The 26513-nt window shown below is 39.0% G+C and overlaps 2 long non-coding RNA genes and 1 pseudogene across 4 annotated transcripts in view; 2 read left to right on the forward strand and 1 right to left on the reverse strand.

Annotated features, from left to right (window-relative positions):
* Window positions 1–26497, reverse strand: LOC141580878 (uncharacterized). 2 transcript variants are annotated; one of them, XR_012513316.1, is made up of 4 exons: window positions 26418–26497; window positions 17439–17518; window positions 17285–17311; window positions 1–36 (listed from the first exon to the last, which is right to left on the reverse strand). It is a non-coding gene; the product is annotated as an uncharacterized LOC141580878 (long non-coding RNA). The 2 variants fall into 2 exon arrangements; XR_012513314.1 differs by lacking the exon at window positions 1–36 and having other exon boundaries at window positions 17022–17311.
* LOC101040715 (keratin, type II cytoskeletal 8 pseudogene) lies at window positions 7274–8733 on the forward strand (annotated as a pseudogene).
* Window positions 23531–26513, forward strand: part of LOC141580875 (uncharacterized) — a 48967-nt gene continuing 45984 nt past the window's right edge. For both annotated transcript variants that reach the window (XR_012513307.1, XR_012513313.1), the window contains exon 1: window positions 23531–23799. This is a non-coding gene — a long non-coding RNA (uncharacterized LOC141580875). The remainder of the gene's footprint in view (window positions 23800–26513) is intronic.

Here is a 26513-nt window from a genome sequence, read left to right on the forward strand (position 1 = left end):
TTTTATTGATAAAATCAAGCAAAAACCACAGTGCATCTGAAAAAAAAAAGTGAGGTTTAATGCCAATCAGTTTTTACTTCTGTCATCTCTTAAAATTTTCAAGCTAGTTTGGGGAGGGGTTCAACAACTAACTTTAAGCACTTTGGGGTAGATTTTGTTGTCCAGTTCCTTCTTCTGGTCTGTTTCTTTCCTGGCTGCTCTCTATGAATATTTTGGCATCATTAGAGTTCCTTTCCTATGTTCCTAAAGGATGAGCACATTGGTAGTCAGTCCCGGAAACTTGATCTTTATCCTGCATCTCTGTTGAAAAGCAACTAGAGATGGATTATGTGGATACTCTTTTTTAATTAACAGCCCCCCATGACACGAGTTTACCTATATAATAAACCTGCACATGTACCCCTGAACTGAAAATAAGTTAAAAAAAGAAAGGAAAAGAAAATGTAGGATCAGGCATGGTGGTTCAAGCCTGTAATCCCAGCATTTTGGGAGGCTGAGTTGGGAGGATTCCTTGAGCCCAGGAGTTTGAGACGAGCCTGGGCAGCATAGAGAGATCCCATCTCTACAAAAACTGCCAAAAAAAAAGCATCCAGGCACGGTGGCACATGCCTGTGGTTCCAGCTGCTTGGGAGACTAAGGTGGGAGGATGAGGTGAGTGCCGGTGCCCTAAAGTGGGTAACAGGGTGAGACCCTGTCTCAAAAATAGAAAAAAAGTGGAATACATACTTAAAATAGCAATGCTTGTTTTGGTGAATTTCTCAATTTGGGCCTCACAGAACATCCACTTTTTAAATTTTAGCTGTTTGGTTTCTTTTATTCTTTAGTCATATTCTAAGACCTTAAAATTCAAGATCCTATTAAGTTGTTTGCATAGGCTAGAGGTGTCAATGATGAAAACACTTCTAGCTGCCACAGCTAACCAGAATTTCTCAGAAACTGGAAGGAAACCCTGTCCTGGCAGCTTTTGTTGGATGCCTAGAGACCATATTCTTCATATATTTGTGTTTCAAGAGCTTGGCTAAAATGTGCTATCTGCTGGAACTCTCAAACGGTCGCCTCTCTTCTAAATGGTACAGAAAGGCTCACATGAAATTTCTGCCTTTAATAAAAGGTGAGACTAAAACATAAATATGAGGTGCTGTTGGAAGTAATCTCATCAGCAGCTAGAGCTCCATTCTGATTACTTTGCAGTTTTATTAAGCATCCCCATATTTTCTTTCTTTTGTCTTCATCACACATTATTTAGCTGATCTTCATGCTTAGAGGAAAATCTGATTGAACAGGACACTTTAAAGGAGTGTGATAGGAACTCTTTTTCTCTCATGACAGTACACTGCTAGATTTGAGACTGCTAGTTCTTATGCTGTGTCCTATGGGGTCCGGAGCAGAAAACTCAGGTTGGAGGAAAGAGCCACAGAGATTGCCACCAGCACCTCCAGAATGGAAGAGAAGCAAGGAAGGCAACGTGGCTGAAGGCCAGCAAGGGAAGGAGTACCAGGAGGTGAGGTTAGAGAGATGGATGAGCTGCGTGGGAAGCAGGTAAATTTTCTAGGACCTTCGAAGACTCTGAAGGACTTTTATTTACTCTGGGAGAGATGGGAGGTTATGGGAAAGTTACTAGCAGAAGAAACGAGACTTTAAAACGATAACTCTGACTGCTCTTTTGAGATTTTTTGGGGTAAGAGTGAAGCAGGGAGGCCAAAATAAGACCAGTACTATCAACCGGGCCACAGGTGACAAGCTTGGACCAGGAAGGTGAGGGTAAAAGGAATGAGAAGTGATTAGACTCTGGATCTGTTTTGAACAAAGAATCAACAGGATGTGCCTATCATTTGAATGCTGGGAAATAAGGGAAAGAGTGGAGTCAACGATGATTCCAAGGTTATGGCCTGAGCAGCTCCAAGAGATAGGTGCCACTTAACTGAGACGGAAATGTCCTCAGGTTGGTGGAGAGAGCAGGAGTTCAATATAAAACATTCCAAATTTGAGAAATCTGTCACATACACAAATGGAAAGTTTATATGAGCAACCAAGAAATCAACATCTAGCTTTATTATATTCATTCCAAAAACTGAGTTTCTACAGAGGAAATATCATAAGATAAATTTATAGCTTGATGGTAATCCTGGATCTTACCTACAAAAATGCTATGACAGGTCTTCTGTATTTTGTTGCCTAACAATTAAAACCATTTCTAAGGAGATCCTCAAAATAAAGCACAATAGTGAAGCTTGAAGATAAAATCTTTTACCCTTGTTCCCAGAATTGGCACCAATGAGCCTCAAACGCCCCAGGGTCCTTACCATCAGATTGTCCATTGTTATAATAAAGCATGTCATGTCAAACTTCATTAGGCGTTTGCACAAAGCATATTTTACACCTGACTAGCCCCTAAGCATTTAGATGTTTATTTCCACCTGAAGCCACCTGTAAAGTTAGATTAGATAATTCCTAAGAATTTGATTTTATTCAGGTGTACTGACAAGCACAAACAATAAATCTTTGGGAAATTTCAAGATTTCAGGTGTTCTTTGTCTGTACAAGTTAAATCAACCACAAAAAATTTTTACAGCACAGACTTTCATTTATGCTTCTCCTTACTGAAAATTTTGAGGTCGGCCTCTGAGATTTGGAAGAGATCTTATTAGCTCTCTGCCCTAAGGCAAATCCACAGTGGAGACAGGAGAGTATTGTGAGAGACCCTCAAGGACTTGAGGCCTGAAAACTTTTCTCTGCAGGCCTCACGTGTCCTCTTTCACTGCATTGCTTCTTCCCACCGCTCCTTGCAAATGACCTTAGCCCTTAACACATCCTCCCCACCACTCTCAATAAACTCCAGACTGTCCAAATATCAGTAAGGCAAGAACAATCTCTCTAGTCCTATTTCAGAAGCTAGTGTTCATTGACTGGCCCCCTAATGCTAAAGTCTCATAAAACTTCACTCTCTTTTCCCAAATTTGAACACCTCTTTCTAGATTTCTTACAACTGACATTTTCAAGTAAAGGCTTATGTTAACTGACCCATGAATCTACAGTTATCCTTTGCCCTGTGGAATTCCATTAGTCCTACTACATGGCCTCTCTTCTGGCAGGGTTAGGTGGTTGCTGGCAAGAGTAGAGTCATGAAGAAGTATATTGGGAGACATGCACTCCAGGACAAAGGAAAAGCATGATCTGAGCAAGAACTCTCTTCATTGTGGCTGTGAAGGATACAGTGAACAATTAAAGTCATCCAATTCATAGAACATTTGAAAGCAAATAAAATGTAGATCAGAAGTGGATCTTACAGGGCTTCAACCATCCACCTCAAGAGTTTGGGATTTATTGGGAAGTGTAGGTAGTCACTGAAAATTCCTCAGCTGGGTAGTAACATAATCATTTAAACAAACAAGCAAACAAAAGCCAGCATGGGACACTCTTTCAGAGTTTACAAAGTTTTTTCCCACATTTGCTCTAATTTAGCTATTGTTTTTTTGTCATGAATTTTCCTCTGGCACCAATATTTAATCTGGAGCAGAGAGAGGAAATACTGGAGATAAAAAGACCTGTTTGAAGCTGTTAAAGTGGTGTCTGGGATTTTTAAGTCTGAGTGACAGGCCTGGGATAGAGAAGCCATTATTATCAAATATAGAGAACACTGGGGAGGAGGACACTGAAGGCGGGTAGCGATGATTCCTTTTTAGAAAATATTGAAATTGAAGTGGTAACCAGAAATGCAGACATACTTTCCATGCCATCAGGTCTATGGGACTCTATTAGACACATGGAGCTATGTATTTGGAAGTTACACATTTGGAAATTTGTTCATGATAACCAAATGATATCAAGTTAAAAAAAAAAAGAAGAAGAAGAAGAAGAAGAAAAACACAACAGAAGGAAGAAGAGAAGCCAGAGACTATTAATGTTTTGGAGATTGTTACTTGCTCTGATTGTTCCAGACTGTAACTTCAGCATCTAGAACCGTACCCAGCACCCAGTAGCCTGTCATGAGTCTAGGCCAACTGCATGAATTAGGTATTACCGAAGTGCCCTCCAGTGAGCAATGTTCTCTGCCTGTTAGGACAGACTCTATCTGCCTGCAACTATTCGTGAAAAGATGAATGCTAGAGAAAGCAAAGCAAGAAAAGTGTGCTCAAATAATTGCCTTGTTCAATTTTGCAACAGTGCCTTATGCTTTAGAGCCATCCAAAAAAGGGCAAAAGGGAAGCGAAAGGGGGAAAAAATACATCTTGCTAGTGAGGTCAGTGCTCAAAACCAGGGTGGCTTTGGTTTCTTTCTGTTTGTGTGTTTAATGAGTAATCCTTTGTCAAATTTATCCATTGACTGTCAAAAATTCCACCCTTTCTATTAATTTATAACCAAAGGAAATTCCTGGGAGATTTTTGAAGTTTTCCTTTACCCATTATTGAGATGAGCCATGGGCTGCACAATGCTTACATAACCTTTAGAGTAAAGTCTGAAGACATAAAAAGTGACTCAAATGGCAGTTTTATGAGACTTCTGCAGGGTGGGTTTCAGGACAAAGCTTTGAGTCTGCATTTGAGATCATAGTTTATTTTCAGCCTAGGCTATGTGAAGGATTTGTTTTACTTTTAGTACATCAACATAATGGAAGGGGTCTGAATGTGTTTTCTTTAAATCACTTCAAACTGTTTTGTGGAGCCAAGAATAGCCAATGAACAAACAAATAAATGAAGGAAAAAGTTGAATTTTATGAGACAACATTTTTAAACATAAAAAGTCTGAATTATCAAGTACATAAAAATAAGCCTATTTTTCCCCCACATAATTAAAAGGAGAAAAAACCAATTTGGGAGTGGATGTAGGGCAGTGAGAAATTACCATATGTCAGCTCATTTACTCAAACAAAGATAAAGAATATTCTTGTACTCAGATAGCTATACAATATGGACAAGTACTGTTTCTCTAGTGGGCATGTACTGTTTCCGCTTTTTCTCAATACCAGCTGCCCTTGGTCCTCCCCTTCCTCTGGAAGCTCTTTCCTAATCTCTGCTCCCCTCCTCAATCCAGCCTGTGGTTCCTATGAATGCCACAAAGTTCTTTTAAGGTAGCACTGTTGATTAGTTTTTTTTTTATTAGTTAAGGATGAACACCTTCCTCAGACTGAGCCATTCAAAGCTCTTTCCTGAGAAAGTTCAACCTTTAGGTGAAGAAGAGACTCAGTACCTCTCTAGTACCTAAGAACTACAAAATGGGAAATTGAGAAGCTGTCAGCTCACAGTCCACACCTCCAGCTTACCCTGTGAAGAAGGTAAGTCTTCAGTGAAAGAGAATGAAGCCAACTCCCTGAGGAGAGCAGAAGTGTCAAGGTGAGGAAGAATGAGAGAGAGAGAGAGAGAGATTGGAAAGATCTTGCAAAAATCAGGCCAAGGTTTCCTGTTGATCTAAGGCCAGATGCATTTGCACCCTTCCTGCTTCTTCAATCCTTAGGTTTCATTAATCAATATATCCCCTTGCCTATTTTGGCTGTCTGAATTAGTTGAAGTTGATTTTCTGTTACTTGCAAACAAAATAAAAAGTCAGAACTTCTTGGTCTTCCAAAACAAAAATACAAATAAGAACGAATATTATTAATACCACATAGCTGTTCATGGGCTGGGTGGATTCTACAATTATAATGCTATGCAAATTTATGAAAGGAAGATTGACTTTAGCTTCCAAGAGTCCCTGAGATTTAAGAGTGTGGACATCACAAAATTAAGATGAGCTGAGAATAGTCAAGAGTTTGAGATAGTGTATGTAGCAACACACCTGTTTAGAGAACTAAAGGTGACCAACCTGGTTATAGATTCTTCTTTCAAAGTAGATTTATACGCATCTCACACAGAGAATAAATGAACTGAATTGTTATTCTCCTTTGCTGTTAGTCAATCAGCCTTCCTAAATTGCTTCCTAAGTTAAAGAGAATAGGATCCCTTTTGAGAAGAATTAACAACAAGTTAATGAACTACTATGGTATGGAAAATCTGTAGATATTATAAAAAATCTTATCTGCAGCCTGACCCAAGCTATGCTCCTTTTGTATGACTTGAGTTGAAAATTGTGCAGCTTCAAAGTGAAGAGGAATTCTTTCCAATTATCAATCAATGGGGCATTCCTTGGGGAGTTTACATAATCTTCAACTGCTTTACAGAGGAAAACAAAAACAAACCCCCAACCCCCAAACATAAATAAACCTTTACAATTCAAGTAAAAGAACGGTGGAAGTGAAGAAGAAAATTCTGGTTACAAACCACCAAACCTGTAATTTTACACTCTGCAACCATCTAAACAAACAAAATCAGGCAGTATAAACACTGCTGATAAAGGACTACCACACAGTGTTTAATAGTCCTGGGGAGGAAAAAAAGCACAAATACTTTTTTTATTCACAGAAGAAACTTTAGTTTCTGAAAAATTATTTTTAAGCAAACTAGGCAATGTCTCTCAGCTTTCCCATTTAAAGAAAGTATCATATATAAGTGGATGAATTTGGGAAGATAAAGATATTGTGAATCAAGAGTGTTCACAATTCCTACAGAAGGGTTTAGTTTGAGTAACTTTCTGTAACTTTAAAGTAGAAAAATAATCATTAAATATAGTGTGTCCTTAATATTATGTAGAAAGTGAAAACTGTCCAACACTCAGCATGAGGATAAATTTTTCTGAATAGTTATTTTTTCATACAGTTGAACCCATAAGCATATATTTATTGTCAGATTATATAAATTGCAGTTCTTGGTTGAGGAAAAATGGTCAATTAAAAGTGGTTTAAGATCTCTTTCTGGTAGAAAACAATAAATTATTTGAAACCAATGAAAACAAAGATATAACATGCCAGAATCTCTGGGGCACAGTTAAGGTAGCATTAAGAGTGAAATTTATAGCACTAGATGATCATATCAAAAAATCAGAAAGATTTCAAATTAACAACCTAACATTACAACTTTAGGAACTAGAGAAACAAGAGCAAACCAACCCCAAAGCTAGCAGAAAACAAGAAATCACTAAAAACAGAGCTGAACTGAAGACTGTTGAGACATGAAAATACAAAAGATCAACAAACCCAGGAGCTGGTTCTTTGAAAAAAATTCATAAGATAGATAAGCTGCTAGTTAGACTAATAAAGAAAAAAGAAGATCCAAATAAATATAATCAGAAACGACAGAAGGGACATTACCACTGACCCCATAGAAATACAAATAACTCGAAGAAGCAGCTTCTCCACTCCTTCTGGAATCTCTCCCTGGTTCAGCTCGCCTGCCTCCACTCCTGCCTCCACCATGTCCATCAGGGTGACCCAGAAATCCTACAGGGTGTCCACCTCTGGCCCCGGGGCCTTCAGCAGCCGCTCCTTCACGAGTGGGCCCAGTGCCCACTCGAGCTCCTCCAGCTTCTCCCGAGTGAGCAGCACTGGCTTCCGCGGTGGCCTGAGTGCAGGCTATGCTGGGGCCAGCGGCATAGACATGGGAGGCATCACCGCCGTCACCATCGACCAGAGCCTGCTGAACCCCATTAAGCTGGACGTGGACCCCAACATCCAGGCCGTGCGTACCCAGGAGAAGGAGCAGATCGAGACCCTCAACAAGTTTGCTTCCTTCATCGACAAGGTGTGGTTCCTGGAGCAGCAGAACAAGATGCTAGAGACCAAGTGGAGCCTCCTGAAGCAGCAGAAAACTGCTGGGAGTAACATGGACAACATGTTTGAGAGCTACATCAGCAACCTGAGGAGGCAGCTGGAGACTCTGGGCCAGGAGAAGCTGAAGCTGCAGGCGGAGCTTGGCAACATGCAGGGGCTGGTGGAGGACTTCAAGAACAAGTATGAGAATGAGATCAATAAGCTTACAGAGTTGGAGGATGAATTTGTCCTCATCAAGAAGGATGTGGATGAAGCTTACATGAACAAGGCAGAGCTGGAGTCTCACCTGGAAGGACTGACTGACAAGATCAGCTTCCTTAGGCAGTGTATGAAGAGGAGATCCGGGAGCTGCAGTCCCCGATCTCGGACAGGTCTGTGATGCTGTCCATGGACAACAGCCGCTCCCTGGACATGGGCGGCATCCTCAGTGAGGTCAAGGTGCAGTACGAGGAGATCGCCAACCGCAGCCCGGCTGAGGCAGAGAGCATGTACCAGACCAAGTATGAGGAGCTGCAGACGCCGGCTGGGAAGCACGGGGGTGACCTGCAGCGTACTAAGACCGAGATCTCCGAGATGAACCGAAACATCAGTCGGCTCCAGGCTGAGATTGAGGGTCTCAAAGGCCAGAGGGCTTCCCTGGAGGCCTCCATTGCAGATGCTGAGCAGCGCCGGGATCTGGCACTCAGGGATGCTCGTGCCAAGCAGAAGGAGCTGGAGGCTGCCCTGCAGCGGGCCAAGCAGGATATGGCACGGAGGCTGCGTGAGTACCAGGAGCTGATGAACGTCAAACTGGCCCAGGACATAGAGATCGCCACCTACCGCAAGCTACTAGAGGGTGAGGAGAGCCGGCTGGAGTATGGGAGGCAGAACATGAGTATCCATACAAAGACCACGAGCAGCTCTGCGGGTGGTCTGAGCTCTGCCTATGGGGGCCTCACAGGCCCCGGCCTCAGCTACAGCCTGGGCTCCAGCTTTGGCTCTGGCGGGGCTCCACCTTCAGCCGCACCAGCTCCACCAAGGCGGTGGCTGTGAAGAAGATTGAGACCCATGATGAGAGGCTGGTGTCCGAGTCCTCTGACGTCCTGCCCAAGTGAACAGCTGCAACAGCCCCTACCAGCCTGCGCCTCCTGAGGCTGCCCCAGAGCCCAGGAGGGAGGCCGCTGTGCAGGGGAGCACAGGGAACAGGAGACCCACTGGACGCTCAGCCCTAGCTCTCAGCCCACCCGCGGGGAGTTTACTGTCTGGGGACATCCCTTGCCCACGCCTCCAACTGCAAAACAATTCAATTGGCCTTTTTTTTTTTTTTTTTTTTTTTTTTTTTTGGTCCAAAATAAAATCTCAGCTAGCTCGGAAAAAAAAAAAAAGAAAAAGAAAAAGAAATACAAATAACCCCCAGAGACTACTAATAACACGTCTATGCACACTAACTAAAAAATCTAGAAGAAACTAATAAATTTCTGGACACACATAACAGCCCAAGGCTGAACCAGGAAGAAATAGAATCCCTGACCATACCAATAACAAGTTCTGAAATTAAGTCAATAATCATTTTTTTTAAAAACCCTACCAACCCAAAAAAAAAGCCAGGAGCAGACAGATTCACCAGCAAATTTTACCAGATATATACCAGGTACCATTCCTACCGAAGCTATTCCAAAAAATTGAGGAGAGGGAAACTCCTCTTTGACTCATTCTGTGAGGCCAGCATCATCCTGATAGCAGAGAGACAAAAAATGAAAACTTCAGGCCAATATCATTGATGAACATAGATGCAAAAATCCTCAACAAAGTACTAGCAAACCAAATCCAGCACCATGTCAAAAAGTTAGTCCACCACGATCGAGTAGGCTTCTTCCTTGAGATGCAAGATTCGTTCACCATTCACAAATCAGTAATGTGATACATCATATAAGTGTAACTAAAAACAAAAAGCTCATGATTATCTCAATAGATGCAACAAAAGCTTTTGATAAAATTCAATGCCCCTTTATGTTAAAAATCCTTAATAAACTAGGCATTGAAGGAACATACTTAAAAATAATAAGTGCTGTCTATGGGCAAAAGCTGAAAACATTCCCTTGAAAATGAAAAAAAGACAGGATGCCTCTCTCCCTACTCCTATTCAACATAGTATTGAAAGTCCTGGCTACAGCAATTAGGCAAGAGAAGCAAAGAAAAGGCATCCAAATAGGAAAAGAAGAAGTCAAACTATTCCTGTTTGCAAATGATATGATTCTGGAAATCCCCATAATCTCTGCACAAAAGCTCCTTGAACTGATAAACAACTTGGGCAAGTTTCAGAATACAAAATCAATGTACAAAATCAGTAGCATTCCTAAGCACCAATATCCAAGCAAAATTCCTATACAACAACATCCAAGCTGAGCACCAAATCAGGAAAGCAATCCCATTCACAATAGCCACAAAAGGATAAAATACCTAGGCATATGGCTAACTAGGGAAGTAAAAGATCTCTACACTGAAAATTACAAAACACTGCTCAGAGAAATCAGAGCAGACACAAACACATGGAAAACATTCTATGCTCATAGGTGGGGAGAATCAACATGTTAAAATGACCATACAGGCCAAAGCAATTTATAGATTTAATTCTTTTACTATCAAAATACCAATGAAATTCTTCACAGGATTAGAAAAAACTATTTTAAAATTCATTTAGAACCATAAAGAGCCTAAATAGCCAAGACAAGTCCCAAGCAAAAAGAACAGAGTTGGTGGCATCACTTTACTCGATTTCTAACTATATTACAGGGCTACAGTAACCAAAACAGAATGATACTGGTACAAAAACAGACACAGACCAATGGAACAGAATAGAGTCTAGAAATAATAGCAGACACCTCCAACAATCTGTTCTTCAACAGAGTCAACAAAAAAAAGTAATGGGGAAAGGATTCCCTGTTCAATTAATGGTGCTGGGATAACTGGATAGCCATATGCAAAAGATTGAAACTGGACACCTTCTTTACACCATATTTAAAAATCAACTCAAAATAGATTAAAGTCCTAAAGGTAAAACCTAAAACTATAAAACTCCTTAGAGATACCCATAAAATACCATCTGGACAAAGGACCTGGCAAAGATTTCATGATGAAGATGCCAAAAGCAATTGCAACAGAAACGAAAAATTGACAAATGGGGCCTAATTAAACTAAAGAGCTTTTATACAGTAGAAGAAACTATCAACAGAATAAACAGACACCCTACAGAATAGAGGAAGATATTTGCAAACTTTGCATTTGACAAAGGAGGTTAATCCATAATCTATAATCTTAAACAAATTTATAAGAAAAAACAAATTAAAAGTTAAAACAAATTAACAATATAAAAACTAACAACCCCATTAAAAAGTGGGGAAAGGATCAATATAAACTACCTATTGGGTCCTATGCATGTTACCTGGGTCCTGTGTTTAAAATCTGTTCATCAAACCCCTGTGACACACAGTTTACCTGTGTAACAAGTCTGCACATGTGCTCCTGAACCTAAAATAAAAGTTCAAAGAAAAATAAAAGTCTCATAATTATGGGAAAACCTAGTTACATCAGACTAATAAATTACCTTGATTAGATTCAACACATTAACAAATAAAATTATCATTTAATCCTCAAAATCAAAAAGATATCTTCCTGTCAAAAATTACTATACTCCAGCATCTCTAACATCAGTACTTGCAACTGGCACTCTGGAGACTCAGAGAAAGGAAATTCTGGTCATGGTCCTCTCAGAAGCTCATGACTATTGTTAGCCACCATAGCAATTTCACCACACTTGTAGTGCAGGGGATCTCTTTCTTTGCCATTGCTCTCTCTGCCTATACGTCTCTCACTCCCCAAACTCTTCTTTCTCCTTTTAGACTTCCATTTCATCACAGCTGCTTCTTTTCTTCTTTGTGCATTTCGTCTTTTTAATTCCTTTCCAATTGCTCATTTCTTCTGTTGATTATTTTCTCATTTTCAGTCTTTCTGAGAAGATCTTTTGGTCCTGGTAATTGGTATTAACTTTGCTGGAGAGAGTGCTGATACCAAGCAACCTTAGTTATTGGCCAACCTATAGATTGTCTCTTCCTAAGTTAGAAACTTACTCTTGATCTAACTAGTAGCACCTAGGGTGTCAGGGTCATATAATCATTTTTCTTAAGGGATGTGTACTAAAAAAACCCTGAATACTCAAACAAAAATGTTTAGAACTGATAGAATAAATTTCAGTAAAGTTGTAGAATACAAAAATACAAAAATCACATTACAAATAATGTAATGATATAATTACATTATATCATCTGCAAAGAAGGACAGTCCAATCTGATTGATGATATTATATAATCTGTAAAGATGTAATTATATCATCTGCAAAGAAGGACAGTCCAATCTCCTCTTTTCCAATTCATATGTCTTTTATTTCTTTCTCTTGTCTAAATTCCTCTGGCTAGGACCTCCAGCACTCTCTTAAAGAAGTTGGAGAAATTGGGTATTCTTGCCTTGTTCCAGTTCATAGATGAAAGTCTTTTAGCTTTTCCCCATTCGATAGGATATTACCTGTGAGTCTGTTTTATGTAGCCTTCGTTATGTTGAGGCATGTTCCTTCTATACCTATTTTGTTGAGAGTTTTTATCATGAAGAGATGTTGAGTTTTATCAGATGTTTTTCTGCATCTATTGAGATGATAATACAGTTTTTGTCCTTCATTCTGTTAATGTAATATATCACATTTGTTGACTTGCATATATTGAACTATCTCTGCATCCCTGTGATAAATAATCAAGATAAACAATTGAGAAAATAATCCCATTTACAATAGTGACAAAAAGAGTAAAATACCTAAGAATAAATTTAACCAAGTAAGTGAAAGACCTCTACAATGAAAAGCATAAAACACCAGTGAAAAATTTTGAAGAGAACACAAATGGAAAGACTGCCCATGCTCATGGATTAGAGGAATTAATATTGCTAAAATGGCCATACTATCTAAAGCAATTTAATCCCTATTAAAACACCAATGACCCTCTCTACAGAAATAGAACAAATAATCCTGAAAATTATATGAAATCACAAAAGATCCTGTGATTATATAACCAAAGCTATCCTGAGAAAAAAGAGCAAAACTGGAGACATCACACTACCTGACTTCAAAATATACTGCAAAGTGATAGTAACTAAAACAGCATAATATTGGGGCATAAAACACACACATAGACCAATGGAACAGAATACAAAACCCAGAAATAAACTCATGTGTTTACAGCCAATTGATTTTTTACAAAGGTGCCTAGGATATACATTGGGGAAAGGATACCTTCTATAATAAATGGTGGTGGAAAAACCAAATGTCCATATACAGAAGAATAAAATTTGATGTCCTATATCTCACCATATACAACCAAAAATCAACTCAAATGAGTTAAGGCTTAAACATAAGACTAAAAGATATAAAACTGGTAGAAAAAAATCCTTTAAAATGAACTAAGGGCTTAAACATAAGACCCCAAAATAGAAAACTCCTAGGAGACAGCACAGGAGAAAAAGCTTCAGGACGTAGGTCTAGGCTGAGATTTTATGACTAAGACTTCAAAAGCACGAGCAACAAAAACAAAAAGAGACAAATGAGACTGTATTAAACTAAGAAGCCTCTGTACAGCAACAGGAACAGTGAACCAAGTGAAGAAACAGCCTGTAGAGTGGGAGAAAACTAATGTTGGTGGAACTGTAAAATTAGTAAAGCCATTATAAAAAATAGTATGGAGATTACTCAAAAAACTAAAAACAAAACTACCACATGATCTAGCAATTTCACTTAAGGGTATTTATTTAAAGGAAGGGAAATCAATGTATAAAAGGGACACTTGATTGCAGCACTATTCCCAACAACCAAGATACGGAATTAACTTTAGTGTCCATCAATGAATAAATAAATAAATAAATATGTTAAATATATATATATATATATACACATAATGCAATACTATTCAACCATAAAAAAGAATGACAACCTGTCGTTTGCAGCAACATGGATGAGCCTGGATGCCATTAAATTAAGTGGAATAAACCAGTCATATAGTCATTCCCTAGCTCATCTGGGTATTACAGAATTCTATAGAGGTATGCAACTTTGAGATTTTATCGACTAGGCTAGTTTGCAATTTAGTTGTAGAGATTAACTTATAGAGAAAAACTGGTATTAATGCAAGTGATTCTGTACTGAGAGAAATGCAAATTATTTCTGCCTCCTGCAATAAACTAGTTTGGTTTAGAATAGATGCAACTTCTTTCATCAGGTAGAAAAGGTAACCCCAAACATGACAGTTTACTGGCCTGTAGGGTATTAACCAATTTTTTGTTTAGTAGTAAATTAATTTTATTATACCTTAGACTATTCAAATATCTGGCCTTCAAATTCTCCTCTGAACCAGTCATACTGTTTTCTTTCTTTTTTTTAATTTTTATTTTTATTTATTTATTTATTTATTTATTTATTTATTTATTTATTTTTTGAGACAGAGTTTCACTCTTGTTACCCAGGCTGGAGTGCAATGGCGCGATCTCGGCTCACCGCAACCTCCACCTCCTGGGTTCAGGCAATTCTCCTGCCTCAGCCTCCTGAGTAGCTGGGATTACAGGCACGCGCCACCATGCCCAGCTAATTTTTTGTATTTTTAGTAGAGACGGGGGTTTCACCATGTTGACCAGGATGGTCTCGATCTCTTGACCTTGTGATCCACCCACCTTGGCCTCCCAAAGTGCTGGGATTATAGGCGTGAGCCACTGCGCCCGGCCCTGTTTTCTTTCTTAATGAGTTGAATAAATTATTTGATTTTAGTGAATTTTAAGGTTTTACGAAGGTTGTGTTTTTAATTTTTAGAAAATCATACTTTTACGTTATTCAGGAGCATGGACAGTACCAACCACCCTCTCCAGCTGAAAACAGTCTCTGAAATTTCTATGACATTCGATTCTTCTAGTCTTTCTCCTACTTCACTGGGCTACTCTTTCCTGATTTTATTTGCCAGATCCTTCCCTTCTTTTCATTATTTAGATATTAGGGTTCCCTGGGGCTTGATTAAAAGCCCTATTTTCTTTTTTATATTTTTCCTCTAGACGATTTCATCTACTTTTCTGTTTTCATCTACATGCTGAAATGCACCAATTTATATCTCTAGGTCAGTCCTTGTCTTATATATCCAGGTGTCTACACAACAGGTCCATTTGGGTGATTTGTACTGCCTCAAATTTATTACTGCTCAGAGCAAACTTACTTAATAATACACAAGAATACATTAATAAAAATAGAAATACCACAATTATACTTTAATAATCTTGATGAAATGTTCTGAGGCCATGGTGAAGTATAATGAGATATTTGTCTTAAAACAGACTACATGTTTGTAGTGACTGGGATCTTCTTGTCTACCAGATTCTGTGACTTCTTTTTCTGATGACAATGAATAAAAAATGTAAAAGTTTTGCATACTGATCTTTCCATTCTGTAATTGAGACAGACCACCTCCCTTCTGTATTCTTTCTTTAGACTGAAGAGTATAGCTGACAAAATTCTAATTCTTCTTCATATTAATGATTTATATTGGGATATCCTTAAATCTCCTAAAACACATACTTAAAGATTTTTTTTTTAGCCTGGGTGACTATGAATTAATTAATTACATAATTAGGTAGAGTTAATTACCTTGAAGTAGCTAATCATTTTGCTACTCTGTGGGATGGCTAAGACCTATCTGTTCTGATACTCAAGAGGAACCAAAAAGTTTGTGGGAAAGAACACATCCCAAAGAACTACAGAGACATAGAGAAGCCTGTGCATTGATATTGAAAAAGACGGGTGACTCTGAACACAAATTTCACTTAGATAATACTCTGGCTCAATTTCTGTGGACTCATAACTGAGCTTGTAGAAAACAAAATTTTAATGAAAGAAGAAGTTAAAAAAAAAAAAAAGCTGTTTTTCCTTAGATGTCTCTGGGGCATCAAACTCTTAGGCACCAGGAGTGGCAGTGATGGTGGTGACAGCAGTACTGACAATGAAAGCAGAAAGGAAGCAGATTTGCTGCAGCTGTGGCTGGATGTCAGTGCTCTTGACATCGGACATAGTTACCCTTGATATTTATCTAGTGACTTCTTTTTCTGCAGGTAGAAGTCAGCCTGGAAGGCAGTGGCAGCAGCAGAAGCAGCTGCAGTGGTGTTTCTGGCAGGAGATTCAGCTACTACTGTTGGCATCAGCTGCAGCCAGGGTGTTCATTGCAAGGATTCAAAACAAAGGAGGTATAGAACGCAGGAATACCACGGCAGTCGAGAGGCTTACTTCTCAGCACACACAGGAGAAACTCTCTGGAATGACAAACTCTACTGGTAAAAATGTTAAGGAAGAGAGCAATTCTTTCAGTGCACAAGAGGGTGGACCTTGAAAAATATTATTTGGCTGCTGATTTACATGTTCCACCTCCAGGCTGGTAGGACTTAGAAAACACAGGAAACAGGTACCATACAGCCGCTATACCTATCTGGCTGAAGTCAGAAAGCTATACCTTTCTCACTAATTCTGTTTGAAGGGCTATGGCCAAGAAATCTCTGCTACCAACACAGGCTGCTTTGAGCTGCATTCTGTGGTGTTCTGTCATTTCAATGACCAATGCCAAGACCAATGTTTATGGCTGAACAAGAGTTGATGTCTTCAAGGAACCAAAATCTAAAATTTTCGCATATTAAACAGGCCTTTCCACTCTGAAGGCCCGGCACATGCATGGTGTCTTTCTGAGAAAAGCAGCTACAGTGGGGTTTGGGGGGGTATTCCCTGGACACTTATACTCATGTTTTCTGCCATGTGACCCTACCCCAGTCACAATTAATTGGACTAGGGACTGATGCCTGATACAAAAAAAGGTAGCCCATTTAAAGACCATGACAAAAACTTTTCCGTAAGGATGGTGACTGGCTGAACTAATCAGATTCTCTCTGTGGGTGAGTTTGAAGGCCAGACATCCAGAAAGATTTGGCAGAGTGGAGTTGCACAGGATGAGAGAGACGGAGAGAAAGAAGGCTTTGATGCAGTCACTCGCTATGAGTAAGAAGAAGCCCACAAATGAGGTGGATAAGAGTAGAGGTAACTAGTCCAAAGGGGTCAGTAGTCTCAGAAGAAGTAAAAGCAGAGATAAGTTGAGTCACCGCTAGGAAAGCATGTTAGACTATGATGCGTTGTGTTCTGATGCCACTTTAAATCCTGTTCTAGTTCCTGGAAGCCTGATTGGGCAAACAATTTATTCATTGAATGTAAGTGAATAAGACCACAGTGAAGTCAAGAGGGAAATAAAAGTATTCAAGAGGTGGACCATTTAATATCCAAATTGTCATTTGTATATTTTCGGAAAATGTCCAGAATTTTTGTGTATTGCTTACGTGAGAAAGTAATTATAGGTAGGACAGATAACTTACACTGCAAATATGTAATCCATATATATCAGTATAAAACCTGTGTTATTTTCTATCGTTCTTATTTCAATGGGCATCCTTATATTTAACTACCACTATGAGGTTTTCATTTTCTTGGAACCTGAAAGAGCTGAATGATTCCTCATTTCACTGGGACTCTTCAAATAAAATTCCATAACCTTGAGGTACCTTGAGTGTGTTCCTGCTCATGGTAACCTGCGACAACATAAGACAAAGGTGAAGAAGCAAGTGAACAGGTCTGTGTTGCCAAACTGTATACACATTTTCTAAAAGAATAAAGAATAACCAACAGGAAGACCAAAATTAGTCTTTCATAGCTCACCTTCCAACTTGTAATTTAAAGTTTGTTCCTCCTTCCCACATCTTTGCTCTTCCTTGACAACAGCTTATACCATATGATCCCTATAAAGAGAGCAGCAGTCAACTGAGGGTCTAGTAATACCTCACCTTCATAAGATGCTGATGGATCAGAATGACCTGCTCACACCTCTCAGACATTCCGGAAAAAACATAGTGTACAAATAGAACGAACCACCAACTGTGTTTTCCAGTTCTAATTTACCATGAGGACAAATGTTAGGTGTTAAAGGTCAACAGAGCTTCTGGTGATCCTCACTGAAGCACAATGCTGATAGCATTTAATAGAGTTGCATTTAAAGATCATGCCTACAGATGCTGTAATTTCTCTTAGCTGCCCCAAATACTATTTCTGTAAAGTCAAAGTTTAATTCAGTCCTTGACCAAACGATTCTGAAGTATATCTGAAAAAACAAGCAAGTAAGATCCACCAATAAAATTCTAAGGAAAAAATAAGAATAATTATTTCATAGTATGGCTTTGCTCTGCTAGATATTAAATTGTTTTATATAACTACAGCAATTAAAATGCTTTGATTTTGGTGTAGACCTCCAATCTGAGATATTTCTATACAATCATACCAGAAGGACCCTGCTATAGTATAAAATACATTTTTTATTATCAAGAAATGTGTATTGAAAAGATTCTTGACCCTTATTCTATCTTTAACCCTTATACCAGTGAGGAACCTTTTACTTTGTCTAATACTACACTATCAGCATTTTAAAATTAAATATATATCAATTTTACAGTCATATTAACTCAATAAAATATTGTAAGAGCCTGTAATAACTTAGCTCCTATAATGCATTTATTTTATCCTTATTAACTATGACTATAAATCTAATATAATTAACACAATCATTGAAAGTATTGAATAAATGGTCATAATTTATATGAGATCTGAATATCCCCCCATTCTAACATCTGCCCCCACTGTACCTAGTTTGCATTCATTCAAATAGATTTAGAATAATGAGAAAGTTCACAAAAATGGAAGTGTATATCTTTGAGATCCTCAGTAAGTGCCATTAGTAAACAGTCAAATCATTTATTAATTGAATGTAAATGAACAAGAACATAGCCCCAACAAGACAGAAATCACAGTATCAAGGGCTAGATCATTTAATATGTAAATGAGCCAGACTCTCAGAAGATGCGCAGATTCCTTTGCTTCCTTGGCTTCTCTGATGAAGTATTCATGGGTAGGATAGATAAAGCATATTACATACAAATAGGTCATAGGCCAGTGTACAACTTTTTCACTATTTTCTTGCTTGGGTCATGAGGGAAGGCCACATGCTGGTTTATAGAGTGGGTATTTCACCAACCAAGAAAAAGTAATCCTTCTCTCAGTAATCCTGGAAGTTGATGCTGTTGGAGCAGAAAATGAGTATGGAGAAGCCTAAAGAACTTCATTAGTGAGTGTGGGGTACGTAAGGGAGGAGGGTCCAGCAGTAGGGTGGTGATAAAGACAGACATGGAGCAGCTGGGACACTGAAGTTCTGTATTTTGCATATGGCAGTTACTATGACAAGAAAAATCATGCAGTGTGTGGGCAGTCAGTCTCTAGGTGGCAAGGTGGGTTCAGCCACTGTGGATTTCTCTGGTCCTAGGGAGTACATCTGGATTTCCCATTACTAGTGATATGAGCGCAGCCAGGGATGAGCCCAGGCCTCGTGAGAACTCTGTTCTCTCCCTGGAATGGACAAAGACATCGTAGGGGGCATGAGGAGAGGGTGACTGTGGCCAGAGTTGGCTCAGGAAATAGGTGAGGGCATCTATTTTACATAGTACTCAGATATGATTTATATATATATCGTTGCTCTTTAAGTCTAAAGAAATAGACTAGAAAACGATATATTACATATATTATATATAAAACAATATATTATATATATTGTTTTCTATAATCATCACTGGAAAACAGTAATGTCAATATTGTCACATTCAAATGGCTGCTACAAAAGCATAACATCAAAATTTCACATACCCTGCAGAAAGACGAAACAGAAAATGTGACATTTTTATTTTACTTTATTTTTGCCACAAAGCCATTTTTTTTATTCAAACAAAATCTCACATAGAAGTCCAAATTTTTTTTAAAAAATGAAAGCTGGTCTGGTAAAAGGAGGGCTGGGAGACTTAGTCCTCATGCTCTTAGCAGACTGATCCTCTCCCCCTATTCCTCTGAAGGAATTCCTCACATTACAAAGGATCTAAAGAGTCTTCAGGACTCTCCAAGTTAATATGGAAAAAAATCACTGGAACTGTGTCTAGAAACACACCTATGGATAGTTGGGAATTCACTTTCTCAGTGGTATTTAAGATAAGTGGGAAAGAACATAGAGAATAAATACATAAGAAGAAGGAGTCGGAAAATTCTGGAAGAAACTATATCCAAATATTATTCGCTATTTATTTGTTGATGATTTTTTAAAAATTTGGAAATTATCTGTGATTCTTAACGTGTTGCTTTCTATCTTTCCATGTGTTGCTGTGTTATTTTTCTTACACACAAAGAAAACGTAGATGGAAGAAAAGCCAGAGTAAAATGAGTCAGATTGAGGCAAATCTGAGAGCTCCTTAGTGACTGAGATGTGGGAGAGATAAGGTTCCAAGTGTGAATGAAATCAGCAGCTTACATTTTATCCCACATTTGCTCATTCTCTGCTCATGCAGCCTCCAGCATCCAGGGCAGACAAAGGACGGTAACTGTTGGTGACCAGCTCTTTGTCAGCCCTGGTCTCTGTGGAAACAAGGTGAAATGGGAAACAGCCTATTTTAGTATTTAGACTGCAGAGTCATCAGAAGTGAGAAGTCTGGTGCTGTGTCTATGTATTAGTTTTTGTCAAGCCTTTCCTTTTGTAAGCACTTTCTCTTTTGATGGGTAACTTTTTTTCAATTTTTAACAAGTTGGGTTTGTTTTTCTTTTTTCACTCTGTGAACAACCAAGAGAATGAAAAGCTGAAGTAGTACCTATTTATTTGTCTTCCTAGGCTGAAAGCAACATCTTGTAGAATTACCACGGAACCATTTCCTCTAGACACCACCTTACAGAATAAATGGAGATAATTAGAAATAGTCGATGTGCTAATTTTTTAGTATTTGTTTAATGCAACTGCCTATTAGTGCCTTTATTGTGCTTGCCATCAAATTGCCCTGGGGTATCATCCTCAGAGGCAAAGGCAGATGATGTTTCATGTTAGTTTATTTTCTGTAGCTCTCACAGTGTTGCACATGAAGTGGTTCATAGGAATACTTTCCAGCTGCTGCCGCTGCTGCTGAAGGAAGAAGCCATCACTGTGAACCTGCTAACAGGGAAACACATTGGGTCAAACTCCTGTCAGGAAGTTATTCTTCCTGCCAAAGAAGGAATTTAAAATCTTCATGTCCATCCATAGAGAATCAATATTGGGCCAGAGAGAAGAGTTACTTATGAGGAAGACGGAAGAAAGGATGGTACAATTAGTCAAACTGTCCTTTCACATTTTGTTGAACCTAAAGGAGGGAATCAGAGTTTTTTTATGGAAATCTATTGGTAAACTCAGTACTTTGAGCGTTTTTGGTACAAGCAAAGACTAAAAGCTATCTGAGTCTAATTGTTTGGGAGTCTAAAGCCATGCGGGGTGGGAGGAAAATCAGAGAGCAGATTGTCTTGGATACACAAGAGGGTTCCCAGAACTTGGAAGAAGGGAAATCCCAGCTGGGCCAGCACCTTTCCCTTGTACATTCTGGTTAAGGGTCATCAACATTTCCTTGGTGACAGGATCGGAGGCTGATTTCAGAACTCACTGTGTATCTTTTTAGCATGTTTAATAAACTGCGTATTGTCCTCACTCACACTGCTTTTTCAGGGACTCTCAGAAAACACATTCAGTAATAGCTAAGGAATCTCTTAGGTATTATAAAATCATTTAGCAATGACTATTCTTTTTAAGTACAGATTTTATAAAGATATTTTATAGACTTTATTTGTTGTTATAGTGGTACTTTTTTTGGCACTCCAGTTAGAGTGAGGAGAGTAAAGCATTCACCACAGGTGCAAGCGACATTTAATGGCAAAGCAAAAACCTCAGCACTTAATGTAAATAATATTTTAATGCAATATTTTTAAAAAAATTAATGCCAAGCATTCACAAAGCATAAACACCATAATTTTAAATAAGAACAGGTTGTTTTGTTCTACAGCTCTGTATTATTGTGCAACAGGAACAGTCATTTCCAATCAGCAGCATCCCCCACCAGCCGAGTTATTAGGGTTGATAATGTCATGCAAACAGATTGGGCAATGCAGAGCTTTAAACGGAAGTCATGACTTGTCACTGAAAGCTTCAATTAACTATTCCCATTTGATTTTTTTTTTAAAAGAGGCTTATTTGGATCATGTTTATAGGAACATGCAATTTTCCTTTTGTTTCAAACTCTGACATGGCTCAGCAGGGCAATCCATTTTATTAGTGACATTTTTTATGAAGCTTAGAGAAGTGAGCCAACTTGCCAAGGTGAGAGAAGCTAGTGAGTGTTGAGACCGGAGCTCCACCCGGCTCAGATTGCCTTGCTAACCATGCCACACCACACATACCATAGTCGACTGTGCTGGGCCAACATTCTTTCATATTGTATTTGAGATTCCGACTCTCTACTGGGCAAATCCATGGAAGAAGCATGTCTCAAATATGCAGAGCTTCCCAATAGATATGGTGGGGCCTCAGGTGCACCAGACCTGTTAACCTTGGAAGCAGTGGACCAGGCCCAGGGGACTTGTTTTCCTCTGACACAAGTCCTTTTTGCCTTGATGGATTGAAAACATAAAATTCTGTCTATCTGTCTATCTGTCTATCTATCTATCTATCATCTATATAGGCACACATACCATAACTTTGAAAAGGTTGGAAGGTATAGAATGCTGTCAGACCCAGCTTCATTTCTATTTGAGAGTTCTAATTCTTTAACATTCCCTCTGTACTGCTCTCCTGCCCTATCTTAGTAGACCAGAACCATAATGTTCTAATTTGTCAATTTGAAGCTAGTGATTTCTATAATTATTATGTCATTCAGAGTTTCCTGATTCCTCTTTTCAGTGCCTCTTGTAGTATCTGTATACAAGTTTATCTGCCTCATTAAAACTATACAAGACTTCTTTGAATGGTTGGACCTTGTATTGTTTCTTTGTACATCTTCTTCCTTCTCCTTCAACTCTAGTGTCTGGCATGGTGCTCTGCACAAATTGAATGCTTAGCAAATGTTAGTTGAACCAGAAAGTGTTTCCCTGTGTCTTCCTAAGGCAATATGTAGGGAATATGTAAACACGTAGAGATCTATTTGGAATCCTTAAACTAAAGATCCAGTCAACGATTCTTTGTCATCATCTTTGTATTAGTTACTTCAAAAATAATAATTTTTGTCATAAGAATGTATAACTGGTCGGGCGCCATGGCTTACACCTGTGATCCCAGCACTTTGGGAGGCCAAGGCGGGTGGATCACAAGGTTAGGAGTTTGAGACCAGCCTGACCAACATGGTGAAACCCCATCTCTACTAAAAATACAAAAGGAGCCGGGTGTGGCAACATGTGCCTCTAATCCCCTCTACTCAGGAGGCTGAGGCAGGGTAATCTCTTGAACCTGGGAGGCAGAGGCTGCAGTGAGCCAAGATTGTGCCACTGTACTCCAGCCTGGGCCACACAGCAAGACTCCTTCTCAAAAAAAAATGTATAACTTAGATAATACAAAAACAATGAAAAAAATTAAGTCCCTTCAGATGCCCAGCGAGCACACATAAAGGATTCATCATATGAGGTGCATTTTAACATGAAATTTATTAGCAGTAATTTAAAACATTACTTGAAGTTATTTCTACAATTGCAGCATGCTTTCTAATTTGATTTCCGCGAGGTTGTGACATGCTGGTAAAGGTAAACTAGCTTGAGGGTTAATGTACTCAAAGGAGAAGAGCAGGTTGTATTATTAACTCTGTGTACCAGGGTTTTTTTGGTTTTCTTTTGTTTTTAAAATCAAGACTTTCTCTTATTGCATAACTCAGTGGGAGTATAGTTGCTTAGTAACCCTGCACTGACTGGGGGCTGTTGCTCTCGGACCCGGGAGGAACCTGCGTGTGAATGAGACAGCTGTCAGCAAGCCTACACTCAGAGGATTTACCCGGTGCAGAGAGCTCCAAGAGAACACAGCAGAACTCCCAAGCCCTTGGCATTCTGGCTCACTTGAATTTGTCCTCCTGCCTATGACATATTTTTTTCACACGTACAATCATTTGTTTGCAGTCTGGAAATATAAAACCATTCAAGAAACGGAGCCTAACTATTGGTAAGCAATTTCTAATCCACATTCAGTATCTCACATTGTGTGTGGTAGGCAACTAAGTGATTTATCTTGTTCTCCTACGTCTGTTTGCTTCCTAAGTTGTGTGTCCTTCCTGTTGGATGGAATCCATCTGTTGTTCTGCTTACAGTGTGTTATGAGCATTTGAAGATCAGTGCTAATACAGTGGAAACACTTAAAAATGTTTCTCATTTTCTTGTTATCTTTTTGTCCAGTAATCCAGCAATTATTAGGTTAGAAATATCAAACAGTAATTCCGAAAACTAAAAAAACGATGGAGACCAACATTATTGTGGGCATACTGTGGGTGAAGCACTATATTTTACATGTATTGTCTGATTTGGTGGTGCTAACAATCCACTGTTTTATGTGTGTGTTTGTGTGTGTGTATGTTGGGAGGAAGGTCCTATTACTATCTCAGTTTTACAGATTGGAACCTGTAGCTCAGAGATGTAAAGTCACCTTTGAGGACACACAATTAGTGATTTGCAGAGCTAGGATTGAAGCCAGGCAATCTTAATCATGATGCCATACTATATTGCTAAAATCACTTTAAATTACTTAGTTCAGTGAAAGGTGAGTTGTTTATAGCATACACTGTTAATGCATGCCATATAATGCTCCAGTATTAAAATCCAAATAACTCAACTGGTCTCTTGGATGCTCAGAACAAAAGATCCTCTGCCAGTTGTTCATCTCCAAAAAAAAAAAAAAAAAAAGAAAAGAAAAGAAATGTGGTTCAGCAAGAAGGTTAAGAACACTATCACTTTGCAATAACACAATATCATTTTATGGCAGAATTCTGGGTCATCGGAATTTTTCCCTGGATCATTAATAAAGCACTGCTCGTCCAGACAGCCCATGTTTATTGGTCCCTCTGAGGGGGAAAAGAAAAAAGAAGGGGAAAGGTCGTAGAGACGTGTGAAAGAGGACCTTAGTTAGGGAGACCAATCAGGGCTTCTCTCTGTCCTGGTGGAAATGAGCTCCGGCTCCTTTTTTGTTCTGTTCCAAGTTATTTGGCATCTTTTTCTTCTGTCTTTTGTTTCTATTAACCTCCCTCAGGGCAGAATGATAGTCACAACAGCCAATTAGGGAGACACTGAAGGAAGAAGGTGCTCCACAGCCCCTTGTCTGCAGAGAAACAATCACTTCAATGGGAAAGTGGTTTTAATTGCCCCTATTCCTTTTTTTTTTTTTCTTCTCTCCTTCCTCCCCATCAATACCCTCCCGATCAAGCTCCTTGGCCTAAAGCTAGTGAGTTACCATGGAACCAGAAAAGCACCAATAAGCTAGCACTCAGGTGGTCTGAATTATCGTACAGGCAGAACTCAAGTATTCTGGAAATTGCTAGCCCTCGTTTCTAAGCCCCATATGTACAGCAGTGTTTCCAAGGTGAGCACCTTGGACCACCTGCATCAAGGTCACCTGGGAGCTTGTTAAAAAGGCAGATTCCTGGGCAAGGCCCCAGACTTGTGGAATCAGAATCTCCGAGGGTAACACTGGGAAGTCAGCATTTTTAACAAGCTGTCCTGGTAGTTCTGGAATACATCATAGTTTGAATACATCACAGTTTGAAAACCACTGCCCTGCAACTTGCAAAGTGATTTTACATACATCACTAGACTCAAATGTCAAATTCTTCAGAGGTTTATTTTCTTATGCCCCTTTTTGTGTTGCTGTTATTTTCCTTTGTAATCAGTCAAACATCTCAAAATCAGTAGGTCCTCTGTTAAGAAGACTGAATAAGCCCGAGTCAATTTCTCTGCCAAAGATGACAATAAAAAGAAAAGAAAATAACCATTAAAAGCCTTTTAGGACAGGAAGTCAGATGACTCTTAGTGGGGGACCCAGCATGGAAGAACTTAGTCTTAACACACTCTTTGCATAATTTCTGGAGCGAGACTGAGTTCAAACCCTATTTTGTCACTTTGCCTCAGCTTCCTCGTCTGTAAAACAAGGGTAATAAAGTACTTACCTTATAGGGTTGCTGTTAGGGTTAAATGAATTAATACAGGTAAAGTGCATAGCATGACACCTGGCTCAATACCAATAGCTGGTTAACTAAGATGGCAGAACGGCAGGTTGAAAAGCTGCAATTCAACATGAGTCACTGAGATATAGTTTATAAAATGTAAGTATCATTGCTATGTTTTGTTGTCTTCAATAAAGACATAAGAACAAATATTAATAGACTGAATATTAAGATTGTCATAGTATGGCTTTTGTCAGGATTTTTCAACTTTAGCACTGTTGACACTTTGGGCCTGATAATTTCTGTGGAGCAGCTGTCTTATGCAATGTAGATTTGTAAACTTTTTTATCAGCATTCCTGGCCTCTCCTAGTAGCATTCCACTATTTGAGATGACCAAAAATGTCTCCAGACATTGCTAAATGTCCTCGGGAGGGTGGTGGTGCAAAATCACTCTTGGTTGAGAATTATCATATATCTGACAGTGTAAAATTTCGGAAGTGTCCACAAATATTATTTAACCTCATCTTCTTACACCTCCCATCCATGGTAGAAAGGACAAATATTGTATCATTGCTCCTAGTTTATACATTAGATGATAATGAGATTAAGTGGCTTACCAAGGTTACCTACCTCGTTCTCAGGCTGGTTATGTTCCATGTTTAGTTTTTCATTGATGGATGTACCCTACATCTATGTTTACAGCATGCTGAAATGCTGATGTATGAA

The sequence above is a fragment of the Saimiri boliviensis genome, chromosome 1 (assembly GCF_048565385.1).
Source record: "Saimiri boliviensis isolate mSaiBol1 chromosome 1, mSaiBol1.pri, whole genome shotgun sequence".
NCBI classification, from domain to species: domain Eukaryota; kingdom Metazoa; phylum Chordata; class Mammalia; order Primates; family Cebidae; genus Saimiri; species Saimiri boliviensis.